This window comes from Larus michahellis, chromosome Z, assembly GCF_964199755.1.
Source record: "Larus michahellis chromosome Z, bLarMic1.1, whole genome shotgun sequence".
Taxonomy (NCBI): domain Eukaryota; kingdom Metazoa; phylum Chordata; class Aves; order Charadriiformes; family Laridae; genus Larus; species Larus michahellis.
Genome location: NC_133930.1, coordinates 85,392,571 through 85,408,417, shown reverse-complemented (window position 1 = coordinate 85,408,417; position 15,847 = coordinate 85,392,571). Strand labels below are relative to the sequence as shown.

The 15,847-nt window shown below is 40.6% G+C and overlaps 1 long non-coding RNA gene across 1 annotated transcript in view; it reads left to right on the top strand.

Annotated features, from left to right (window-relative positions):
* The window catches only part of LOC141735922 (uncharacterized), a 14,357-nt gene extending 10,958 nt beyond the window's left edge, over positions 1–3,399 (top strand). Inside the window, exons 5-6 of the long non-coding RNA XR_012584862.1 lie at positions 1,845–1,896; positions 2,766–3,399. This is a non-coding gene — a long non-coding RNA (uncharacterized LOC141735922). The remainder of the gene's footprint in view (positions 1–1,844; positions 1,897–2,765) is intronic.
* The last annotated feature ends 12,448 nt before the right edge of the window (positions 3,400–15,847 follow it).

Here is a 15,847-nt window from a genome sequence, read left to right as displayed (position 1 = left end):
CTGGGTGACTTTTCCACCTTTGTCCCAGACCAGCTTGATTTCTCTGAGACCATATTTTTGTGAGCTGGGGCAGAAAGTGAGAGGGAACGAGGCAGGGTGGGACGGCTTGGGAATACATCCAGGCTTTGCATAAACTGATAGTTCAGTCAGTCACCCAAAACATCAGCGGATCAGTCCTAATCCCCGAGTCAGTTATAAAACTGCGTCAACATGGAAGACAGCGCTACGCGTTCTTGGAGACACAGGGTTGGATGTCAGCTTCAGGGAGACACGTACAGATCTGAGTTGCGGCAGAGCAGAGACAGGCATCAACTCAGGGCTAAGGATTTCCCCAGACACTGTAAAATTAGGTTACTTTATATATTTTTTATCCCCCTAGACTTTTTTGAAAATCTGGTTCTGCTTCTAAAACATTCACAAGTAAAGATATTGTGGAGGGTACCTATAACTAAGTAATTTGTAGCAGGTACTTTTTAATGAATGATGGATTACTTTTTTTTTGGTTGAGAAAGAGTGAAAATATTTTTTCAACCTTGATGCCAGGAGTACAGAATATAATTTACGTGTGGTCCCTATGTGGTGGCAACAGCTTTGTTGATTTGCACAAACAGACATGAATGGTTTGGGATGAACAGGTCTCGAAAAACAGACCAAGAGGAATCTTGGTCACTTTGGTTTCCAGAGAGGTCCTAAAGATGCTGAGAGAATAAAGCAAGGGTTGTCCTTAGCCCACTCTTCCATACTGATCAAATTGTTAGGATGTGAACCTACATTCCAGATTTCATCTCTCTTTCTCGCACAAGGCTGTAAGGCCAAAGAGGAGCCGTGGTCCATGGTGACCCTTCTTCCCTCCATCCTCTTCATGAAGCGAGACACATTGTAGAAGGTAGATCATCCCTTGTCTTGTATCTCCCAAACTGCTCTCTAATTCTAAGCCTTCTACACCTGAAACCTTTGAAAAAAAATTAACATTTCAAAATGGCAATGAGAAAAGGAGAGACACCTACAATGCATTGTGCTAATCCTGCCCAGCTGGGGAAATCTCTTTCAGGCAGAGAGGGGCTGGTGGAGTACCCAACCTGAAATCAAGACACCAACTCTGCTGTATTGCTCTTTGTTTCCTGCCCTTTTATATTCACGTAGGGAAATAAATATTTCTAGATGAGAGAAACTAAATTTTAGGCAGTGAAAGGTGAGTGAGTTGAGTCCCGCTTATTTTTTACAGCTAGATATTTCTATAAGCAGGATAAAACAACGTCCCTGTCAAACAAAGGTAAGTTTTATAACATTTTATGGAAGTACCTACGTATCTCCCAAAAGACATGAAAAAGTTTCAAAAGGTTGTGATATCATTTCATGTATGACAGTAGCTGAGAGAGACAGCACAAGGCCTTAGGCTGCAGGGAACAGCTTGATCCTGTATTCCTGAAAATCCTTAGAAATTCTGCCAAAGGACTGGACTAGGTGTACTAAGAATGCTAAGGCGAGAAACTAGGCTGGGCTCGGTATATTATGATGAGGCTGAGGAGAGATACTACACTTGCTGGGATGCTTTCTAGCTTCTTTTAGGTTCCTTACTTGTGGTCAAAGGTTAATAAATGTATGTAGGAAATGACCAAACTGTGTTTTTCCATATGCACACGCGTTCTGAGGAGAAAACATAACTTTAACTGTTTCTGCGCATCAACATACAGCACTGGAAAGGTCAATAATGGCAAATCCAGGCGAAATTATGGCCCTGTTGGTGCCAAGTGCAAACTTTGCTTTGATGCAAGTGGGGGAAGCTTTCCAAGCAAAATTTGCTAATTTCTTCATTTGGACATCATGTCCTTTGTCTCAAGCAGCTGAGGTCAAGAATGGCTCAAATCAACACGGCCACACAGGGCGTATAAAGAGGTAAGTGGTCAACCAGTGTTGCTAAAACTGTGGTTTCCTTACAAGAAAGGTTAGCCCTGACTAGAAAGTCTATTGTGTGACAGGATCACAAAGAACAATTATCACTCCAACAGCCAACACCATATAGGGAATTTAGAGTAAAATGCTTATCTATGACCTGCCTTGTGCATCACCTGGTGGTCTGCAGGCACCCGTAGCATCTGTTGACATCAACAAGGCTGACAGAAAAGTATGTGTCAAGGTGACCCTAAGTTATGCTTCGATTAATCGACTCTGTAATTTGCCGCTTTGGAGGGGGGGGAAAAAGGGAATATATCATTAACCTCTTTTGAAAGAACTGTATCTCAATCAAGTATAATTATTTTTTCCAAATTAAACAATTACAACCTCTTCCTGTACTAATACATGTTATCCTAGCTCAAATCTGGTATCAGTGAAAAGGTAGTTAATGTATTGACCTAAAATTAATTGCGCTAAGGCTTGTTTTTGTGTGGTGCATTCTGGAAAGGGCTGTGCCTTCTCCCAACTTACAACAAAGGCCGTACAATACAAAGGACTGAGTTCCTGAGGACCATGGCTTTGTAAGACTGGATTTACTGTTAATCACTGCTAATAAATCAGTGAATGTTGAGGGAGAGTCCTAAGCAATTCACAAATATCCAGCTATTTTCTTAAAATTTAGCTTTTTTTTTTTTAAACAAACAAAACCAAACCGGCAAATTTTTAATAGGACATAGAACCTTAAGCTATGTGAAATGTCGAAATACATTTAAATGCATGTCAAGAACTGTGTGGTCTTGCTTTATTCTTATCTGGGGATCATTTTACCCAATCAGAACTTTAACGTTCCTTTCTTATTCTGGGTGTAGGACCACGCTATTCGCACTGGTTTCCAAGTATGACAGATTCCAGCCCAATCCGATACTGCAGTGACTGTTCATTTCCCACTGGTGATCACCCCCTCATCTTATGGCTGCAAAGAGAAACACAGAGAAGGATCACAAGACTCCCTATAATAATAACAACGTACACTTCACATGCATCCATATTTTAGCACTGAAGCTAAAACATTGTGCTTTGCTTCATTACTTTGCCATTTTGTTTGGTGCAAATCTTAAAAATTAATTGGAGATCAGTATTACTTTTTGAGCTTGATTCCTTTATTTTTTTTCTTGCCAACATAATTTGTGCAGATCATCCCATGCCAAATAGCAGGTACGTAAAATAAATAGAGATATTTGCAGACAACATGTTGGCAAAGGATTGAAAACGTTGTTCTTCAAAAACCCTGAGAGCTTTCTTCATCGTGTGCAATTTGGGCTGTACTAATGCAATTGCTCATGCATGTGCTTTGTATATAGGCTTTTAGGACGTTTTAATTTGTTAGGCTATAGCTCTGCTCTACACCTCTGTCTGCTGCTTTTTCACCACTCTTTATAAGATTTTGGCTGTAGCCCTGGTCGCAATGCACGAGTTTAATTAAAATCTGCAGATGTTTTCCATAGACTCTGTAGAGTGGGATTTATGTTTTGTCAATGAATGTACATTGGCTCTTGCCTGAATATATGATATTCAATATATGAAATATTGAATATATGGACATGCACACTTTAAACACATGGGCAATAAGTAGATCCTTTCTCAAGAAACAAGAACAAAACATGCAAGCATGTCCCTTGTGAGAAACAAAACTTCGACACGAGGGCTATCCCAGATCTGGGAGCTGTCACTTGTGCGGTATATGCAGAGATAAGGAGGAAGCTATAATATAAACACAGAGAAAAGACTTGGTTTTCATTCCAGTTCAATTTGCCAGAGCATGATCTTTCGCCCACATGCTGAAAGCAGGGCAAAAACCTGCAAAAACATTCTGGAAGCAGGGCAAAAACCTCTCTCAACTTGCAAACCAGCTGGCTGAAAGGCTGGCAGCTACCTGCGGAGCGGGCACACCGTGCCTTCACCTCAAGAAGGAGGTGTTTTAGTCACGGCCGTGGCAATGGAAGGGCTGGGAGGGCTCACCTCAAACACAAACACGACATAACGTCTCTCTGCTGCAACCCCAGCCAGTTCCTGCTTCGGCATTCCCGGCACACACTCGGCTCACCGCACGCTCCCAAACATAACTCGTCTACAAGCTCCCGTGTTGCTTTACGTCGCTGAGCCTGGCCTTTCAGAAACCGCAGGGTAACGCTTCCCCGTCATCGCAGCAAACTGTAATTTCGTGTTTACCCAAAAAAACAGGAAAAGGGACGAAATGAATTTCAAAAACCGTCTTAATTATTGATACGTATAAAAATTGTCCTCTTGTGTTCTGAAAACTGGTGTAAAATGTCACAGCTAGAGAGTTTCTTTCCAGTAAGTTATTCTCAGTAAATTTGATCTGCTCGCTGCACGCATACACATATAGATATCTCAGATCTGTCTTTATATACGCTTCCTCTTCATGAAAAGCATTCTGACTACTTAACAGGCATGTGGGATCCTGCATAAATTATGCTGATTCTACATGATTCAAACTATAAAATATAAAATTACATTGCATTTTTGATAAGCGTATACACAAACCATGTGGAACGTGAAAGGTCAGACTGGAAATTCCTCATTCTCATTTGTGAATAATTTTTTTTTTTTCATCCAATGGCCCCATTGGTTTCAACTGGGCTGAGTCAGAAGTCTCACGTGAGACCATCGTCTGGCCTGGTTTTAGGACCACTTCAGGGCTCCAGTCTTGCAATCTGATCTGTGCATAGACAGTCTGATGTCAGTGGGCTGCTTTTTTGGCTTGGGAAGGCATTTCATGGATCAAGGCCATAATAGTTAACTCAGCTACCCAAACAAGAACATGATGAAGCTCCACTGCAACATTTAATCCGATGTCTTTGAGATTATATTAACTTTTAGCTTCAGAGATGTGTGGTGTTTCTCCACCAAAACAGTGTATTCTTACAGTATTCCCACAGCTCTAAGAAGGCAGATAAATATCTCACAAAGGTTGGAAAACGAGCAGTATTTAGTATACGTGAGGTGGACTATGCCAGCAGAATGGCAATGCCTACAGAAAAGGTGATCCTTTCAGCACACCCATTCTTCCCCTTGAATTCTTGTATGTCTTTTTTCCTTTGTCTTTGCTGCCTTATGCTGAAGTTTCCAAACTTGCTTGTGTACGTGCTGCCACAGGCGGTAGGTACCCATTTTCAGAAGTATTCAGTTTCCATGAATGCTGCTCAGTTTGCACAAAGATGGATGTGACCTCATAAAACAGCTATACTTCGGTGCTGGAGATGGGATTTCTAGTTTTAGATTTGGAGATATTGGTACTTGTAGGCTGGGTCTGGCTGCACAGGGACCTGCTCTCGCAGTGCGGTGGGTGCTGAGCCAACACCCTTCGAAGTCCGTGGAAACTCTCCCCTCGACTTCTGAAACAGACTGAGCTGTGCCTGAAATCTACAGCCTATTTTTCCTGTCTCGGTCACCACCATGGTCTCCTTTCTGGGTGTCACGGGTGTGGAAGCTAAATCAGCCACCCAAAAAATTTACCAGACCATTAGCCAGAGGTGCAATTGCTGTGACAGCGGAACAAAGGCACCTACACGTTTTAGAGAGCTTTACAGCACCAGTCTGCTTTCACTGCTATCCATTTTAATATTACCTGTGATGGGAAGTATGAGTACTCTCTACAGGGTACTTTTCATATACTTTTAGTGGACCCTGGCACATTCACTGTTCTCTGCAGCACTTCAGCATGTTCTCTTTTTATAGATGTATCAGACATCTCACTCCCTTAATATATGGCATACGGATAGATGGAAGCACCTACGTGAGCCCTGTTCCGTCGGTGTGCATTGGTATGACAAGTCAGGCATGCATTACAAGCAGGAAGACTGGGGCTTGACATGAATAAAAGCGTCCTGTCATATCGTGCATGAGATGAACTTTAGTGACTTTATCTGATCACTATTTTCCAAAGCGCAAACACCAGTGTAAGCTTGGTCGGTTACCAACTGTTAAGCACACTGTCATGAAGTCCATATGCACCTACAGTTTCAGTTTTTAAATACACCTTCCCCGAGTGTAAGCAAAAATGTTGGAGGATGTGGAGGACCTAGAAGAAAAACTTTGCTTTGGGGATTCAGAGTCTCTCGGCTCATGAAGTAACGCTGGTGTGCTGCCTGTCTACGGCTAGTTGTCTGGATTAGAGCAGGTCTGGAAGGTCTCAGAATGAACCCATGGAGAATTGAATGCTTTCTGCATCTCCTTGACTCATGAAAAGTCACATTACTGCCCACGAAGGTTGGGCAAAGGTTGAATAAACCATTGTTCTAGGTATTATGAATCCAATCCATCGCCTTACTTTGGATGGTCATTTGGATACCTCCCAGGAGCTGCAGAACACTCTGAAGGGCATCCCAGTGGGATTGCTCCTTGCTGCATTTACAAGGAGCTCTTCTGATCCTTCGAGCACGCTGCGGAGGGTAATCAAGACAGGTACCGTCTCCCTGACCTGTAACCACTTCTGCCCATTTTCCATTCGGCAGCTGTCTCACCACCCCCCGCACGTGTTCGGCACAGTCTTCCCTGGCTGTGCGCTCAATGTGATCTGAATACAGCCGTCAAAATCTGGATCAAGGCACAGTTCAAGCTAGATTTCTCTGCCGTAGCGGAAGTAAAGATTCTTGTAAAGTTGCTCCGTGCCGTATTTCAACTCTCTACAGGCAGTTGTTTTGGATGAAACTTTTGTTGCGGTTGATAAAAAGGCGTATCCTTCTAATTAACTTCTTGCTTTCACTTAAAAGAGACACCTTGGAGCAAAGGTGAAGACCACAAAACTTAGCCCCAAATGTCAAGGTTTTAAAGCAAAGGTTAGAAAAATTTGAATACTTAAATGTAGGAGCTTAAAATGGAATCTAGTACGCCTCCTTAGCCGTGGTTATTTTCTGTACTATTCTACCTGTCTGTATGAAATAGCGGGAGACACACAGGCTACTGATTTTAAGTCCTTTCTCCTGTCAATGAAAGGGATGGCTTTAACAAAATAATTATTTGCATGGTGATATTAACAATAATGCCAGAAAAATTAATGCCACCGAGTACAAAAGAATGTGTGAAACAAATAGGGGTCAAGATCAGGAACGCTGAAATGTGAATATTCAATTAACAATAATAGAAAAGATGTGGGGCATGGTATGTAAATGAAGGCTGCCTGGGGCCAAATGCTCTCAATAGCGAAGCCAACAAGATATTAAAAACACCCCACATGACTTTGTTTTTCAGCTCATGAGCACATCCATGTTGAAAATATGTTTATCTGTTCTAACAGCAAAAAACAAACACATTCCATAATGTATGTATTAGGAGGATGTATAACTTGTGCAGCATTCACGGCTAGGAAAATGTGACTGCCTACAGTAAGTGCTGTGAAAGGGGAGGGGGGAAGAAGGAAGAGTGGCAAGAAGGACAGATGCTTGAGGAGGAAAAACTTGCTAACCAGAGGTTTTTACATGGACCACAGCATCCCGTGTCCCACATGCTGATTTCTCGAGCAGACCTGTTGCCAAGATAAATTTTTTCTTGGACTCCAGAATTTATAGGATGTGCTTGGCTTGCATCAAGAACACAGCAGTTCTTTCCCCACACAAACAGCTCTATCTAGCTAGGCTGGATATAAACAGAAAGACTGCTTCACTAATTATTTATACAAAGACAAAGATAGCTGCATTCTGGAAGGTTCCTAGGAACTGTTTGCTTCCCCCCCCCCCCCCCCGCCCCTTGTCTTATTGTGTTTTTGACTTTCAGGGCTGTCAGACTCCGCCGAAAAGCACCTAGACCTTCATCCATAGGAAGGTAATTCACAAGTTTACTACTCTGATTCATGCAGTGATTTTTTTTTCTTTTTTTTTTTTTCTTTTTCTTTTCCTTGAGAGTATTGATAGTCCTTATTTAATAGAAAAGTATTTATATAAAGCAGGATCCTTACACGGACAAGAAGTTTCTCTTCCTACCTGCTTCCTGACTTTTCAGACTACCTGTGTGAGCAAGGAGTAATCCAGAGCCACCAGCACCAACCTCACTGCAAAAGCTGTCATTAAGAGAAGATTCTTAGGTGTCCTGGAAAGGTACTGCAGTGACGTGCCCCAGGAAACTGGCTTTTTCAAATCGATATGACTACCTTTATGAGTCAAGCTAAACTCATCCATAAGTGTTTTCAGATTCAAGCCAACTGTTTTTTTAAATTATGCTCCATCTTCTTTCCCCCTCTCTCCCCACTTTTGAACCAAGGAGTTGAAATACTGAAACAGGCTTAGCAAGGGGAATAAGAGGAAAATAATTTTCTGAGTGCTTCACATACCATTATCCTCGTCCCCTCACTTGTGCGTGAAATGCAGCTGAAGTGTGGAATATATGAAATAATTTCCTAGCAGTTTACAGCAAAGCCACAGTGGAAGGAGGTGAGGGAGGAAAGAATAATGCAGCCAGTGGAAAAACAAGCAGCATTTAGGACAGGCAGAAGACTGTTGGGCTGCAGTCACCTAGGTCCAGAAACCGAACCTTGCAAGTAGCCTTACTCTATTTTAAGTACATTTTAAGGGCCTGTGGGAGTGGGTCTCGGTTTAGACTCTGGGATTAGCATTCCTCTTGTGCAAAGTACCATAGAATTTTAATGAATACAAGTAGTCAGAATTTCTGCCGTCTCCCAGAGATTTGTTTATTTACTAATCTAGGGACATGTTTAACATCTTCAGCGGTGTGTCTGTACCAGCACCACACTGAGGCAATGGTTAAAAATCTGATGCTGAGAAAAGAGTGGGGTCTGTGAGTCATATACAGTCCTAGGCACACACATAAGTGATCTTTGAAAATCCTGTCCCCAGCTTATATAATGGGATATTAAAAGATTACGATGGATACAAAGATACGGCATCAAAAAGTCCAGTCTGCTTTGCTGTGGGAGCTTCTGCATTTAAGATAAAAGAAAAAAATTAAGGTACGATTTGAGTTTCTGTTGAGAAAGTACGACTATTTTTCCTTCGGACAAGGATGTCTCTAGGACCTGATTGGTTTAACGCCTGGTTTGGTCAAAGAGAGTTTTTGTATTGAAATACACATCAGGCCCTTTATCCCAGGTCCTCACCGGGAGTTGGGCATTTCACTCCATTTGGCAGAACCAAACAGCCACTTTTCAAGGTCAGTATCTCAGCTGCTCCTTTTCTTAATCTCAGGTTTTCTGAATTCTTTCGCCCTCTAAAATCTTCCTTTAGAATCACAGGGACCCACCAGCAGCACAAGTGAGGGGTAAGAAACTTTCTGAAGCCCTTGGTCTCATAATGTTTAGCCAAAAAGCTTCATCCAGGCTGAGAATCGAGATGCTCATCCCAAGTATCTTGCTAGGTCCAAACCTTCGTGTAGGTGGTCTGTAGCGTTTTAAGAGGGCTGGTCAAGAGAGTTGTTTTTAGCTTTGAGATGGGGCATTTTAAGCTGCATTGTAGATGCTTTGGGACAAAGTTTTAAACCTTTTGTTGACATTTGCTTTTGCAAAAATTAACTAGCTGCCTATATGAAATCTGGTCGCACAGTCCTGAAAACCTGGCTGTGTTCTTTCTGTTAAACAGAACCAGATCATAATAAACAACGTGGTCATTTCTATTTCAATAGTATGAAATATTTTGGATATTTGTTGCTTAAACTGAATATAAATTTCAACAAATACCAGGAAAACCAACAAGCTCAAACAAAAATAAAAAATAACACCTCACCACAACTCCCAAATCCTCCCAGAGCATTTTATATGCATCTTAGCGGCATGCTCAGCAGCCTTCTGGTTCAGTTTCTGGAGCCACAAAAATCTATTCTCTGTCCCTTAATTTGTCTCATAATGTCACAGGTAAATGATTATTTGCTGAATTTTCATCTTCCTGAAAAAAAGATAACATGTTTTTGTTATGATTTAAAAGAGTCACTTGAAAAAAATAGAGACTGCTGGAGCCAAGCCAAGCTTTGGTAAAATCTGGCTAGATAATATATTCTCTTTATGATAAATTCAGCAGAGTGAATATTCATAGCTGAAGTAGTGTTCCTTGAAATACGAAATTTATAATAGAAGTGAGATTGTGTTCTTAACAGCCTATATGAGGCAGTTTTTTTTTAAAGCAGCTATCTAATTACCTTTTAAGTCAATTACTCCGCTTGTTCCCCTGGTGACTCTCCTCTCCCTGAAACTGTTTTTCATTATTATTTTCCAAAGAAGAAAATAAAAACTATGAGAAATCAATGGCAAAGTTCACATAAGCAGATGTTAATCTTCTGCATAGTTCACCATACGTTCAAGATAGTGATGTTATCGGCACGGGGCTGGTATTTTTAATGGAGCTTTTTTAGTTACTAAAGTCAGTAGCAGTAGGAATTGGTAGCAAAAAGTCAACTGCACATTTGAATACTTAATTTTGCGGCTATAAACAGCCACGTCACATTTCCAGCAACAACAATGGGATGGTTTTCAGCACTGCTCTACCAAGCAGGCATGTTTTCCATTTTCTTCTTGTATATACAATTAAAAGCATTCCCACCAGAGAACTCTGCCCTGCATTTACTTCTGAAACAGAGCATGAGAGATGTCTCCCAAAAGTCAAAACCCTGCCTTTCCTTGGGCCAAATAATGAAAGAACAGTTGAGCAGTGCACCGTTACTTCTAAGGCTTCTATTAAAAGTTTCTATCCACTGACTAATTGCCAATACTTGCCCTGGTGTGCAATTAATAAGGAGATGTTTCTGGTCATGAGAAAAGTCTTTTTTTCTTATGTGTGGAAAGGTGATTTTACCTTCTATGGGGCAAGAGATAAGGAATTGCATGCAGGGAGCACAGGCAAGTTCTCGCCTTGCTCCAGGGGATATCCACCACTGCCTGCGTTCTTGTTGAGTAATAATGAGATACCATAACCAAACAGTAGAAGATGCATGTCAGATGGTTCTCCAATAACATTAGAAGAAAAGCAGCTGATGTATGGGATATTGAAGGCAGATTAAGTTGTTAATGTATATTAGTATATTCTTAATTTCCTTTTAATTGAAAAAGACATATTGACTTTAATTAGAACCATTTCACAGGAACTGTCAATTAGCACATGTCAAACTAGTTAATTCAGAACAGAATTCTTTTAATTAGGGTCTGCTTTCCTTTAACTGTGGGGCCAATGAAATCAGCCTTTCCTTATCAAGATTTTAAATGTCTCTAAGACATACAATACAAATGTAGTCTCTTATCTATTATTAGAAGCCCATATGGATAACATTAAAATGATGATGCTGGCATTGTTCATGCAGCACAAATCAGAGTTTCCTTTATGACTGTTTAAAAAAAAAAAAAAAGAAAAAGATGGCTTTGAAGAAAGACTATTTTAAATACACAGATTTATCCTACTTTAAAGAGACTACAAAATTTACGACACGCATGTTCACATTTAAAGTATTATTTAATACGTCTGCTCAAATAAATGGGCCTATTCAAACGTTTTGTGTGTTCTATCAGCCAAAGACACATAAAACATTTTCAAAGCATGCAGTAACGTTCTTCCCTTAAATGAACTGTAATCAAAAGGAGAAAACAGACTCGATGATTTTTTTGGGGACAATATAAAACCAGCATTGTTAACTTTCATTGCATGTGAAGATTTAACACTGATTGCTAATCCAGTGGCTGCGAACACCAGTGAGCTAATGTCATCTCAGCTATCAAACAGCACATAGTCCCAGTCTTGACTTCCGCATGCATTTTCTGAATACGTCTCGAGTTTGCTGGTGGATCTGGACTCTTGGCTGACGTACTGGTGTAAAGACCTTCCCTGTGGTTTCTGGGAGCTGCCATGTGCCACATCTGTAGCCCTGGTCACATCCCTTCAGGAGTAAGAACAGCTGAGAAAAATATAATAAAAACCGTAAAATGAATGATTTAAAAATCTAGACTTAGTTTTATCATATGGGGTTTAGCCACTGTTTTACTGACCTATATCAACAGAGGATTACAGAGATTAGTGAAAGGAATACTTAATAACTGAACTGTGGATTCCAAAGAGGATTATCTGGTAAGATATTTCATGTATCCTGATGCTTTGTTGAACATATTAGGGACCTGATTATGGGCCTGAGTAACTCGACAATAAGAAGCATCATTTCCCAAAATGGAGTACAACTGGGACGCGTTAAAATTTAATGTGTCCTAGAAGTACACTTTGCCTAGCATCCCTAGCCACACCATTTGTTTTCCCCCAGGGCATCTCTTTGGTATGTGGCGGGTAGTAGAGTTGTATGAGTGCCATGTGCTAAAGAGTGTGTTAAGGTTTCCACAAAACTTTGAAAAGTGGCTGAACTTTAATGAGATGATCTGTAAAACTGAAAAATTGTGTCCTGGGAGCTCCTCAGCTCAAGCAAGAGGTTTTGTAGGCACTTCACTTCACTGCCAGTATGAAGTGTACCCCGAGTATAACTCACAGCTGTAGTGCTACTTCTAAATGTCGTTGTAAATAGGTAACATAAGACCCTGATATTTATTCATTAATCCTATTGTGGCCCACATTAAATCTCTGCTTATCAGTTTAAATGCTTACCATAATTTAGAACTCTTTAAGCAGATCTAAGTCACTTTGGCACCAAATTGCATAATCCAACTTCTTTTATAACACAGCAGAAACAATGCTTTGGATTTTGATCATATTGCTCAACTGGCAATATATTGTTTGTTTCAAAATGGCAATTAGCAATAACTCTTCTTTTAAAATCATCCCCACATTGGCTGTGCATAGGAAGTACGGGTACATTTGCCACCAGGGTTGTAAAACCTTAGGTCACTGCCTTTATCCTTACATATTACGCATTACGCTGGACTTCAAACTATAGGAATATTTGAACAGTGTAAACTACAGGAAATTTTCAGATTATGGTGAAATTTTTAAGTCTTTGCAGTATCCCAGTCAGGTGGGTAATAAGTTATCTAACCCATACCTTACAGCTTGGACAACCGAGGAACAGTTGTATGGAGGGCAAGTAACTTACCCAAGCCCCAGACTAAGTCAGTTGGAAATGGAACTAACAATAGATCCTCCCAGTTCCCTGAAGTTGCATGATCCTCCCTGCAAATATACTAACGCGCCTCTCAGGGCAGCCCACTGTGTGCCCTTAAATCGGTGCAAAGTATTTTTTTTCCTAATTAATACTAAGGCGATTCATTGCTTAGCAGCAGCACTAATATTTACACACTTATGGATCTCATGATTAAGTAGCAAGCCTTGACTTCAATTAAACCTGACACTGTCTGATAGCAAAAAGTCATTACAGAACTTCAAAAGCACTTGAAGTACAGCAAGATCTTTACAATTATCTATATAATATCTTTCAGCCTCTGTTGGCTCCTTGATCTTCTGCGGCAGGCCCAACTTCCCTGTCAACTTTGGTCTATGAGAAGTTGAACCTTAATGCATGCTATTTAAAAAAAATAAAATATATATGAAAATGCTGCAATATACAATGGATTTCACCAGGTCTGACATTCTTTTTGGTATAAGTGCTTAATAAAAATTGCCCATGTGAATCATGTACTGTTCATGTATTGTTCATGAATCAAACCAAGAACCATTTAAAAATGACTAGCATTAGGGAAACGTAATAGCTTTTTAACAGATTATTTAAATGACTGTAGCTCCGATTTCCACTCATTTCATCCAAACAGCTATGGCAGAACTATCCTGAAAAGGGAGTAACTTTCTGATTAAACCCTTTTGTTGTTGGATTTAAGAAATATTTTAGAAGAGAGAATTTCTCAATTATGTATTCATCTTTCAGAGCCCGGGCATGGAGGGTGTAACAATTTGATCAAACCCAGCTGAAAGCACTAATGGTTTGGAGGATTCATTCTGTTCTTACAATCACGGCGAAGAAAGCCTTAAAACGCATTCAAAGCAGAGCAGACGCTTTGCTCAGACTGACCAGCGCGTAAATCTCTCCCTCACTACTTTCTGCTCTTGGCGGCTTGGCTTGCCTGGTACTTTCATAGCGTGATGCGACAGCGATCGAGCATTTGTGCATTTGTGTGTTTTTGTGGCCAGATTATCAACCCATCTGACTCCTCGATTTCTGCTTTGTTGGCTGTATGCGTCCCGGTGTAATTGAAACCAGCAGATACCCTCATCTGCTCATGTGCTGTTGGCTCCTTGGCCTGGTGTTGCCAGTGGATGAACTCTTCGTCCCTTCCTCCTTTTCCAAGAAGGGTTTTTAGCCGTGATGGTCGTGCTCACGTTAAACCATTACAGCAACCCCTTTGCAGCATCCAAAGACGGAGCCGCCCCCATTAAATTGGGGAAGTTCCTTACACTGAGCCCTCCAGACCACTGCTTTTCACTCACTGTTGTTGTTTTGAAGCATTTTCTCAAAACCTATGGTCTTCTGGGCAACTCTCCCTGCTGCCAGCTATTTTCGATAAAACCTGTGTTAATGATGAAAACTACTAAGTGGAAAAAATAACGCTAAGGCATCTAATACATGCCTAATTATTTGCAGCGTGGTTTAGCAGCTGCAAATGAGGACAGCCAGCCGGCTGCCCCTTCGTTGCGAAGAAGGGACTGGTGGACCATCATCAGTTCAGTAATCACAGACGAGGAGCTGCTGCTCTTGCTCCCGCCGCTGGCGCCGGCGTCTTCCTCCAGGTCACAGCGCCTCGCGCTACGGCAGTGTTAACTACTCCTTTATTAAACAATTCTCCAAGCATAACTAAAGCATTTGGGTTGTTAACATACATAATAAGTTATATTTAAGAAGGTTTCAAATCGGCACATTGTATTTTGCAGCAAAGTCATAAAAATATGCTAACATGATAACATCTAATGAGGGAAATGTTGCATGCAGATGTCTGTTTGCCTATTATCCCATAAAATGACTGTATATTTTTATTTATATGAGTAACGTTAGACACAAACATGTTACCAAAAAAGCATTCATTTAGGAAATGTATAAACACAATATGAGTCCAATATAAGAAACTGTTTTAAAACACGTTTTTTAGTGTTTATAAAATGAAGAGAAATTAAAAAAAAATATTGTTCCAAAGTACATTTTTTTTCTCCCTCATGATGAGAAAGAAATATAGGTTCTCAGCTGGCATATTATTTGTGATGTGGCAGCAAAGTGAAATTTGTGCCTTGCGTCCTGTATCCTTTACATGATGCAAAGGAGTATAATTTTATTTTTGTTTTATTTGAAGGCTCTGTCTGGGCACATTGGCCACCAATTTCATTTTTATTGCAGTGCATGGATAGCAAAGTCACATATCCTTACGTTAATGCAAAGGGCATACGAAAGGAAAGGGAAAGTATAATTTTTGTTGTTGCTGCTGTCATTTGAAATTTCCATAGTGTCTGTGCACATTGGGTACCATTTCATTTTTATTGCGCTGCACTGATAGCAATGTCACATATCATTAAGTTAACACCAAGTTAGAAAAAAAAAAGAAAACCAGATTTTCCCCCCCCCCCCCATTACCATTGTTTGGATTTTTTTGTACTGTGTGAGTAGAATTTCTGTAGGGTGGTGGAAGTACTGAAAAATCTAATGTAAAAAAGGTACACCAGTTCATGTTTTTGTATTGCTCCATGTGACAGTGGGTAGAAAAATGTAACACTAATTACATTTCTTATGGGATAAAGGTTTGTTCAATATCTAGAAACAGTTAATGTGGAAACAGCCATCTTTCAGGAAAATTGGAGCGATATCGGAGTTTAATTTCCCCAAATCAGTGTTATTTGGTTAAAGTGCTTATCTCATGCATCCTAAAATACCTTCCGTGTCCACGTCAGTGTTTTTTCACCCCTGAGTAGAGAAGGTGACCCTCACTTTGGGATGCAGAAGGCTAATCCGTAGTTGTGGTGGACCCACTCTTCGTCACTGACATCTGTAAGTAACTGCCACCAGGATG